This window comes from Cheilinus undulatus, linkage group 1, assembly GCF_018320785.1.
Source record: "Cheilinus undulatus linkage group 1, ASM1832078v1, whole genome shotgun sequence".
Classification (NCBI taxonomy): Eukaryota; Metazoa; Chordata; class Actinopteri; order Labriformes; family Labridae; genus Cheilinus; species Cheilinus undulatus.
This window is the reverse complement of record NC_054865.1, coordinates 45,950,963-45,962,569: the sequence shown is the minus strand read 5'-3', so window position 1 is coordinate 45,962,569 and position 11,607 is coordinate 45,950,963.

Genomic DNA, 11,607 nt, shown 5'->3' with positions numbered 1-11,607 from the left:
TAACTTTCAGTTTTGTCAAAGTGCTCTGCCACATTGGTGGAGAAGTGCTGAGTGCAGTGCTACCACCTCCAGATTCCACTTTTAATGTTTAAGAGGCAGACTAGATTACACTGGGAGAGCTGGGACGCAGGCTTTGAATCATCAGCTAAATGTAGCTCTGACTCAGACCACCATAAATCTGATGGCTGGGAACACAAGGTCCCACCTGCTTTTAGGTACAAGACGCTGCAGAGAACACAGCAGGTTCATGTATAAAAGTATAAAGGTGCACTTTTCTATTTTTATGTACAGCGTTTTACCAGTTCTGCAATGAGGAAGCAATTTTGTATGAAGGAAATGCAGGTGTAGGAATTACGACATATCATTTCTCATCATAGGCAGCCTTACCATTTGCATTTCCTAACTTCCTGAAACTTACATAATAGAGCGAGAACATGATATGACATCAGCTTGAGTTGAAACAATGGTTTTCTGTTCCTTAAAAACCAAGAGATGGCAAATTGACCAGCTGTTTCTTTACCAAAAATACTCTTGGGTCAGCAATTATTTAGATAGCAACACAATAGTTATCTTTTTCTATTTAACCCTGCAGTGGATCTGATATAAAACTACCAGGATGTGACTGAAGTTTACTCTTTAAGCTTAAATGGATTTCATAAAAATTTGGCCTTTACCATTTAGGAGTTACAGCTATTTTATTTAGAGTATCTCCAATATCAAGGGTTCAAAAGTATTTGGACAAATTCACCAATACCACCATCATTTTTCATAAAAGAAGAAAATCCTCTACAGTCATAACTGCTTGAAGACTTGAGCTTGTTCTTAGTTTCCTCCTTGGAGATGCCTTACCAGGACAATACTGCAGCTGCCTTTAGTTGCTGCTGTTTTGTGTCTTCCTACCCTCAGTTTTGTTTTCAGTGACTGAAAAGCGTGCTCTATTGGGCTGAGATCGGGTGACTAATTCGGCCACTGAAGAATATTCCATGTAGAAACTCTGGTGTTGCTTTCACAGTCTGTTTTGGGTCATTATTCATCTCCACTGCAAAGCGCTGAGCATTGAGAATAGTCTTTACACTTCAAATTTCTTCTCTCTACTTACATCAGAGGTCACATGATCAATTAAGTCGAGTAAGCACATTCCATTGGCAGCCATACTAGCACATACCATAACACTGCCTCCATCATGTCTGACTGATGATGTGGTATGCTTTGGATCACGAGCTGTTCCTTTTTCATCCATACTTTTCTCTTCACATTATTCTATTACAAGATTATCTTGGTTTCACCAGTTCAAAGAATCTAATTTCAGGACAAGGGAGGCTTTTAATAGATGTTTTGCGGCCAAGTCTAATCTGGCCTTCCTGTTGCTGATGCGATGTTAATTTCGTCAGCTAAAACTATGACTATAAAATGTTCTGCTACTAACTTTGGTGATAAAAACTGACTAAAGTGAGTTTATTTTTCAGCAAGGAGACGAGAACAAGATCTTGGTGCTCAATTGTGAGGCATTCAAAATCCACATTTCCCTACTGTGCATTTAAGTTATGTCACTATCTTCATCAGTATGTTTTAAGTCAATTCAAGTATTGGTAGTACATTAATATGAGTGTTTTACATTTATATTATTTTTATAATTGCCCTACTGAGTAAGTTCAAGAAAATAAATGTCACGACTAAAAGTAAAGACTTAAATATAAGGATTTTTATTAGCTAAAACTGCAACTAAAGTGTTAAGTTTTCATTGACTGAAACAAGCTGGAGAGATCTATTACAAGTTAACGATGATTGATTTTTCAAATTTGGAAATGTGAAATGTCTTTGGCCAATTGACTCCATAGTGATATCTTTATGAACTTGAAGGGGAAGTGTTGCTGACACCAGGATGGCAGACCCCTACAAGAGGATCTGACTGCAGACCTCTATGGTGGGGTGTTTTGGGCTCATCTGTTGCAGATGGGGCAACCTCTCTACATGGGGCAACCTCGACTGTGGGGCAGGAAGAGACGTACATGTGACGAACCAGAATTACATATGGCTACTTCTCACAACAGCAGAATTTTATGAATAAAAATTGAAAATGCACTGTGCAAGATAAATTTAAATTTGACTCACCACAAACTAAGGAAAACCAAAAGAGAGTTAGGAACCCTAAAGGTTTGGGAAAGGGTGAAGGGGAGGGAGATAAAATAACTTGCTAACTAGATGTATTTTGTTAGCCCAATGAAGCTTAGTGGAAGTTCAATCAGGAAGACTGTTTTCTTTCCATTCATCCTTTCATTCATTATCGCTCATTCATGTGTCTCCATTTTCCTGCTCTGGTAATTAGTAGGGATGGACGTCTGCTCACTGAAGTTCTCAACCAATCCTGTTCTGCCACATCCTCTCTCAGTCCAATCATCCTGCTCCTGTCATATTTTAAAATCTGTTCTCCTCTCCCCTGCAGTCAGTATGCAGTTTCAGTGCAACCATTGTAACACTCCTCCACCCCAGCCACCTCAAATACATCACATCTGTTCCCAGGTCTGCAGAAGACCACTTCATATCCCTTAATCGCTACCTCCAAGCCTCCTCATCAGAGACTGGGTCAAGCTCCCCAGAAGTCCACTTCTCATCCTACATGTTTCCATCACCACCACCAGTGTCTAGACTCCAGAAGGGGGTATGCTATCCTGCTGCTGGCTTCACTTCCTCTGAAGACATTAAGATAGATTCTGTTTGCCAAATACATTTCACTTTCCCAACCATAAGTCATGGTTTCCTTCTGGACATCAAATGAATAACTCAGGTCCAACGGCTACCAAATACCAATTCAACAGTGATAATGGAGGTACTCTGAATAAAATGGCTGTAATCCCTGCATTATAGATGCCATATTTTGTGAAACCCTTAAATTACAGCTGCAAGTTTACACTTACGTCACATTTTCCAATCTGTTGTGGTAGTAAATAGAAGTAACATCAATTAAAGTGTGTCACTGTCCAAATACTAACAGAAACTACCTGTATTTAATGCCACTTTCAATTCCAAGCAAATAAATGTTGGCTTCATGAGTCATAAAGCACAACAAGAGAAATTCCGAGCAATAAAAAATACTACACCATTAAGAAAAAAGAATGCTGCATTTAAAACGTGACCCTAGTATAAAAAGCCCAATATAATCAAGCATAAAAGTTAAATCAGGGCAACCACAACCATTTAACTGCAGCACTTTAGATTTTAACATGTAAACGGTGTAAATGTTCCAGATTATTGAACCATTTTAGCAACATTGGTGCAACATTTTTACCATCACATTCTTCAGAGTGCTTCATGTGATGATCATATGAGTTCCATGTTATAGATTTTGCAAACTATAAAGTAACATTAAACGGAAATACTTAAGAAAATTGCATCTGAAGTTAATGTTTGAATTTACTTCTGCTATAAAGCATGCTTCAGTCATCAGGATTTTCTGCAGCTGAAAGCATTCAAACGTGTTCAGAGTTATCTTTGTGTGAGTAGGATTTCATACTCCTGATCAATGTTAGCATGCATGTGATGAACCAGCTGAAAACTAGTTCATAGCGTGCAGACTGGAGATGTAACCTTTGCAGGAAGGGAACTGTTCAGGTCCAAAGGTTGAACCTGTTTGTCTTGATATAATCAGCTGCAGCTGGGCCTGGATTTTTAACCACCACAACTTCCTACTGGGAAAAATTAGGCCAGCTACGTGTGTTTATCTGCTCTCTTGGTAACAATGCAATCCTCAAGCCTCAATGATTAAACCCTGCTGGAGTACTCGGATGAAAGCTAAGGTGCAAGAGCTGTGCCAAGTGACAGCATAGCAGGGGTGAATGAAAGCCAAAAGTAGGTCAAAATCAGGATGTCGTGTTGGGTATTTTCATTTTTTTCACTCTGGCAGAGTCCTCCATCTCCACCGAGTTTCAAATAGCTTCCACAGCATCTCTTTCTGCTCCTCTTCTGCAGAAAAATGTGATTTTTTCCACACTTAATTGCCTCTTCTCTGCTCAGATGTCAACACTTGCTTCAGTAGGTTTCCTCATTATTGTCGCCGTGGCAAAGTCTCCTGCTTTTCCCCTTTCTGCTGCAACTTCATCTGCACGGTTTTCTGCAAGGCTCACCTAATTAATGAGCACCTCTTTCTTCTATATATCTTTCTTCCTCCTGGCTGCCACTCATTCATCCACCTCTTAGGTCTCCCCCAGGCCTAGGTCCCTTCAGGTGCTGTCAGGTTAAAAATAAAGTCCAGGAACTCCAGGATAAGCAGCTCAACTCGGCACCTATCAGCTGACAGTAGCTTAACTCAGCACCTACCAATACAAGGACAGGAATGCCATTCTCTTTCCTAGAAGGCCGATTAAAACTCAATGCTGGAGATTTCAGTACAGACCAGGTACTGCATTAAGCCTCTGCAGAGTTTCCACCAATGGAAAGTAGTGAAGTAACATGTTTGTGTGCATGTGATGACCTGTTTGGCAGAGGTTTTGCTCTGTGGTTTAAAAAAAAATCTAGAGACAAAGCACAGGCCTCCTTCTGTTATCTGCTCCAACTGGAGTGGCTTCATGATGGCTCCACAGTGTCAGAATACGTGTCCATATTCAGACCAGAGTTGTGCACAGTGCTGCTGGGACTAAAGTTAGAACACAAAGTGCCGTCATAAATAGACGGCAGCTCTCAGGAACCACCACTCTTTAAAAGTTTGAACTACATCATGACAAAGTTACCAGCCTCCCAACTGTTTACATCAGATCAATCACTTTTACACAACTTCCACATAACCTGGAGTTTCAATGTCATATTTACAAAGTCAGTTTCTATGCAGAAGGCCACAATTGAATCTTGACTTTGACCTTGATCTTGACGCTATAAAAATCTCTGTGTGCATTCAAGTTAAAGTGATGTGTGACTGGAAACGGTGAAGAAGCTATAAAACCTATCTGTAAAATGTATCAAAACCCACTGTGCTACACACAACCTGAAAGAGATCTGCCCCATCTGTCAGTATGAGCTAGCATACCTCAAAAAGTGAGAAACCCATAGCCATTATGTGTATAGACCAGTGTTTCCATTAGCTGGTATTTTCAGTGAATAATTACACACACATATATATGTTGTCAAGAATACTTTGATAGAAACTCTAAGTAATTTTACCTCAACCCACTCCACTGACGTCAAATCAAGCTTATCTCCAGTTGGTTTAGAGCTGCTGAAATCTATGCAGGGAAATCATTGGACTTTAAATTAGTCATCGCTGCAGGTAATAAAGAAGCCAAAACCAAAGGAACTGCAGATAGCTGAGCAGCATAAACATTGATGCAGCAGCCTCACCAGGACAGGCCTGGGCCAAGAAGAGTTGTAGTAAACTTTGATGAGTTTATAGATTCACCTATGACCAATTCTCAGATGAAGTGGAACTGTATTCAACACAGAATCAGGTCAGGCAGAATGGCCCAGATCGTTCAGGCTGATGGCAAGAACACCATCTCATTTCCCCCAAAGAAACCACAATGGTTGGATTTTACTTTTTTAGTGAAGGTTACAGTTGAGATCATCAGTTTATGAGGACTAATACCAGACAACTGACAGTAAGAGTCAATTCTCAGTCTTAAGTCGTAATAATAATGATAACAGTAATCATTTTTATTTGTATAGCACTTATTAAAACCAACGTTTCAAAGTTCATCATTTAAAATCACAATAAAAAGAAAAACTGTCGCCTTTTGTTTTTAAGTTTGAGGTGGGAACAATAAGGAGGTTCCTTCCTGAGGAGCTCAGGCTGCACACTGGATGCTAAAGGGGAAAACACTTTATGTATATAATCCAGGGCCAGACCATGAAGAGCTTTCAAAGAAGTAAAATCTTAAAGGGGCTCTATGTAAGATTTCTGCTTTAAAACTTCCCACTTTTGAGTATATAATGGTGCGCACTTTATCCCGATGTGAAGAATGAGGCTCTTTATGTCTTCCTTGTTTGCCTGTATAAGCCTGTGGAGTCGTTTCTCTGTGAAGAACTCGGGCCGAATTTTCCGCGAAATCTCAACGGAAGTGACGTCGGGTACTACGTAATGCGCGCACCCCGTTGCTCTGTTTGTACCAGACAACGGCGTGTTGAATGGAGAAGGCTGCTTCAGCGAGTAAACGACCGGCTAGTTCAGCCCAAACACCCACACAAACTCCTCGAAAACATAAAAAACTAAGACAGTTTTATCTGCTGAAGCCCGTCAAGCTAAAAGAGAGTGTAACCGACGTAGGGGGAAATGGAGGATAAATATCGATGGATCATTTGAGAAGTAGAGAGAGCTACGCTCGGCGCTCGGGATAAATACCGATCCAGAGATGGCCGTCTTTCTGTTGAAAAGGTAAAGCATCACTCTGGACCATGAAATTCAATGTAGTGTTTTATGTTGTATAAACTATACGCTGCATCACGTTAGCTTGCTTACAAAGATGCTATCCAAATAACGAGAATGTCACGTTACTCATTTAGTGTTTTCCGGATAATATTCCATCTTTTTCTAGCTTCCTGGCACTGGACTCAATTTACTGAGTTTATGTTTTGATACTTCGTTTGTAAAATATCTTCAACACATAATGTCAGCTATCTGATATCCGTGGTCGAGGCACCATTATCAGAGCTAAGCAACGTTAGCCCTGTTGCTTCTGCTCTAAAACGCGTCCCATTCAATACACATCACACATTACACACGTAAAAAGGCAATTAAATTGGTCAGTGTTGCACTAAGTCATTAAGTTGTTCATTCATAGAAATGGTCGGGAAAATATCGACCTTTTTTAATAGCATTTGTGCCGTGTCCGCACTAGAGGTTCAAATATGCTTTATTCATTTTCATTTTTAGTTGGTGGAACTTTTAAGTGTTACTTAACTGACCTCCTCTGTATACACGATGCCGGTAAATCACCTTGGTCTGCGTTTGTATCAGCTGATAAACCGGAGGCTCGTTCATGAGCAAGGAGCGTGCCGTCGTGGACGAGCAACACAATATTGTTGTAGTTCGCCTAATGGCCGGCGGTGTCGCTACACTGATATTTTTCTAAATCTTGCATAGAGCCATTTTAAAATCAATCTTGAAATGTCTTAAGGTGGTGGCATGTAAATGGAGCACTGGTTAGTCATTTGGACAGTTTGTTGGTTTTGTCAATGAAGGGTGTTATTTGGCTGTTGTTAGCTGCTAAATTATGGTAGCAGCTAATGGGCTAATGGGCTAACTTAGAGCTAATGGTGCTAACACGAAGCTATGTGCTGCTGTTGTTTATATGTTGAATAAACTGCATGTGTGTAACGAATAGCTCACAATTTTCATTGTTTATTTAAACAACTTGCACAAAGACAAATAAAAGAACTCATTCCCATGGTCTGGTCATGTGAAATATGTGTCAAGTAGGCTGTATTAACAAGGTAACAACAACTCAGGCTTACTATCAGCTCGGTTTCTGCTGTAAAACAAATAAAAATGTGTCTCTTTGTGGGAGCTGAAAGGCGATAATTGGGATCAGCTGGCAGTGAGCTGATCACTGCTGGGCGTTTGACCTACGTTTCCTGCACGAACTAATGCTGAGCTTCATTTTATCTTCATGTTTAAGTTGGAAGATAGGCCAGAGGATTTGAGAATAATCCAGAAGACTTTAAAAATCTATTCCCTTAACCTGGCTAGTTAAAACTCTTCCGTGACTACAGAACATTATTCATAATGCGCACTTATGAAGAAGGTATGAGCTAATATTTTATTGTGAAGCTCTGAAATAAAAAGAACATCTGGAGGAAATTGCACAGGAGCTCAGTTAGACCTGAGTGCTCAGGAGGTGATGTGAAAATCATCAGTGACTAACAACGTTATCTGTGCTTTCAGTCAAAGAAAATTAATGATGGGTTTATGATTAACAATGTCCTCATCACGCAATGTTCCTGGTGCCTGTAGAGCAGCAGCTGTTCAGGTGAAAGACTGTTATTACGCAAAGACGTCCACTTTAGCCAGAGTTTACATAATCAAACCGTTATATTAATGTGTTGTATTCTGTGCAATAAAATATTGCTTTATTACCCAAGAAAACATGGTAATTTAAAATAAATGACTTTTCTTCCCTTCGCTAGCAGGCAGCTTTCACACCCAGAGTGTATCAACAAGCCATACTAAAGAGAAAAAAGGTTTTGAGTGTCATGTGATCAAATTCTTACTGCTCTAGCTCTAAGAAAACACAAGATTCATCTCCGCAGTAATCATCTGATGTGTGACCTACTAGAAGGACTACATTTAGACCATGACAGCTGACCCTAAACATAATCAATTACACATAAATGATATTTTATAACGGTTCTTTGAAAAGCTAAAAATCGGAATCATGAGACAACTTGAAAATTTTTTTTGTGCTTACATGGCTGCAGGAACTTTCCTTCTCCTCCAGCGATGGGTGTTTAGAAGTATTTTAGGTCTGAGGTTACATAAAGTTTTGAACTGGTTTTACTCCTTTTCATGGTTTTCAAGGGACCTCTTGGGTTAAATTTAGGATGCAAGTGCTGTGAGCTCCAACTGTTAACACTGCACAACTTGGCCAGGAGGCAGGCAATGATGTAAAAAGGATGGCTCAGAGAGGGCAGACAAAGGAAGTCTGATGCAAAGCCTTTACATCAGCACTACGTGTTCTAGTTAAATTTATCATGTTAGCAAACGAATGGAGAAACATCAAAGAGTGTTAATAGGCCTCATTACATGCACCAAGATCACACCAGTTATCTACAAGTCTCAGGATATAAACCTTAACCACCCTCTCTGTTGTGCTCTTACATCTGATTAACTTAAAGGGATATTTCGGCATTTTTTAAGTTGGGTTGGAAAAGGTGCTTGGCGATAGTTGCAGCATTTGCCTCCAGTGATTTCAGAGAGCTTTGCCTCTTCAAACTTGGAAAAGCTAGGCTACACAGCCTAATAGATTGGCACAGCTGTTCTGAGTAATTACTTCAACATTTTGGCAAATTCACCCATTGCCATAATTCCTATAGTCTTAGTAATAGGTTCGTTACCTTCAGTTGTCAGTGCAAACTATTTTTAGATCAGCGCTGCCGAGTTCAGACCTGCTGTGCAAACTCAATGTAAGCAGACGGTATTCTGGCTTTCCCTCATCAAACTCATCAAATACACAATCCAACAACTCCAAAACGCTCTCGTGGACAAGTTGTGACCTGCACAAATAATCATGGAACATTACCAGACGGAGATGTTTTAAAGCTAAATGCAAAGCTGGAACTACACTTCCTGACATGGATGCTGCACTGTGTCACTCCGCCCAGTGGTTTACTCAAGAAATAGTTCTGAGTATTTGCTTCATGTGTCATAATGTTACATAATTACACGTTATTATTTCATAGCGTGGTGAATGTGCAGGTCACAACTTGTCCACGAGAGCGTTTTGGAGTTGTTGGATTGTGTATTTGATGAGTTTGATGAGGGAAAGCCAGAATACCGTCTGCTTATATTGAGTTGGCACAGCAGGTCTGAACTCGGCAGCGCTGATCTAAAAATAGCTTGCACTGACAACTGAAGTTAACAAACCTATTACTAAGACTATAGGAATTATGGCAATGGGCGAATTTGCCAAAATGTTTAAGTATCCCTTTAAGGTAAAAATGGGCCATAAAAACAATGCTGCCTCAACTGTATGCTATATCAAAAGTTTTCAAAGCTTTTAATTTTTCATCCAGAAAGCTTCTGTCTTCAGCAGTATTTTGCAGTGCAAGCTTTGACTGCTTGCTGTGTACTCTTCTGCCTCATTGTATCTGAACAGCTGTTAAGGTGTGGCCAAATACTTTTGGCCAAATAGCGTATCTTTACCAAGCCTACAGACCCAACAGCTGTTGAATTACACTGAGGTGGAAGAGCCTCTTGGCCCATTTTTACCTAAAACTCAATACAATTTTTTTAGATTTATTGCACTTTTAAGCAATTTATTGTAGTAGTTAAGACATAAGTCAATATATATTATTAAAACTTGGGATATAAGGGTTATATCGATGTAAAGTAAATAAACATACTCCCCAAAATGGCACTACAGTATGTAAAAATGTAAGAATATGTCCCTGCAGACTTACACAAAGGTAGGTTTCAGGAAATTGCACAAAAATGTGGAAAATGTAAAGAGAGATTAGCTTCATCAAAGTGTCATCCATGGATTCATGTCACATCGACAGAGTTTCAGCTGCATTAGGCACACAAAAATGAAAAAGTCAATCTAGCTTTAGCCCAGTATGTTAATTCTGTTGCCAGGGGAACCAAATCGTAACAATAACAAAAGATGACAGGTAGAGATGTGGTGCCAGCTTCTCCTCTCCTCTTTATTGCCAACAGAGCACAATTCAACAAAAACTGCCCTCCATCAGGTGTTTCGCTAAACAGTATGCCATCATTTGTATTTCGCAGATAAGTCTCAAAATAAGGGAAAAAGCTGTTAAAATGGCCTTTCTGATTTGCAGAAATGTATCAGTCTTTGTATAGTACCAATTCATATCCAAAGTTATCTCAAGAACTTTCACAAACAGGGCAGGTCGTACTCTCTGTTGTGACCAATTATAATAAAGACCAGCATTAATCACTATGAGTACATAACAGCTGCAACAAAAACTTTACCTTGAGGGGGAGGAATGTCAAGCAGAACCAGACTCATGTTGCCAGCCCTCTGCCGAAGCCACACTGGGGTTGGAAAGGGGTAGAAGAAGGGGTAAGGGATGGGAGAAAAGCATGAAGAGCAGAGGGACAAGAGAAACAACAAAACAACAAAGGAAAGACAAGTTTATGGCAGTTTTAGCTTTAAAGGTATCGCCTATTTTGTAGGATGTGGCTATGATATCAATAATGATGTTATCACAAGCTACTCACAAGCATTCTAGGATCGCTTTCAGCTCTAAAAGAAATGCCACTTTTAACAGTTTTTCTCCCTTATTATGTGAAATTCTAACCTTGCAAAGCAGATGGATTCACCTGTTTCCATGACTCTCACTGGCAGATCCATCCTGCAAAGCTCCCATCTGAACAGATCGGGCCCCACTAAGAAAGTGACAGAACCAATCAGGAGTAAGAGGCAGTACTTTCGGGTATGGCGGAGTCGTAATGTAAGCAAGCAGCAACAAGAGGCCGGTGCAATTATGGCAGAAGAGATTAGCACGGATGCTGCTGTGACATCAGTTTTATCAGATTTTGATGACTTTTTTTTGTTAAAAGAAGAACAAAGAACAGCAGTGAGTTCTTTATTTTGCAGAAACAATGTTTTTGCCCTTCTCCTGACTGGATTTGGCAGTAGTCTAACCATCACATGTGTTGTTGCTCTGATTGTCCCATAAAGATGTGACAGAATGTTCATCCAATCACCCTACAAGTTTTTTTTTCAACGGCTCTGCCCTTTCCAAAACACCCTCAGTTGGAGGTTTTCCTGGATGCGTGAAACAAATCCATCTGGTGTGGCAGGTTAGTGAAATTCATCAATGAAATAAAAAGGGGGTTGGCTGTTCATGAAGTACATTGTATGGGGTGCAGATTTTGTTTAAGACTTCTCAATTCAAATAACAAGTAAGCAGCAGAGGTGGTCTTAACAGAGCAAATGT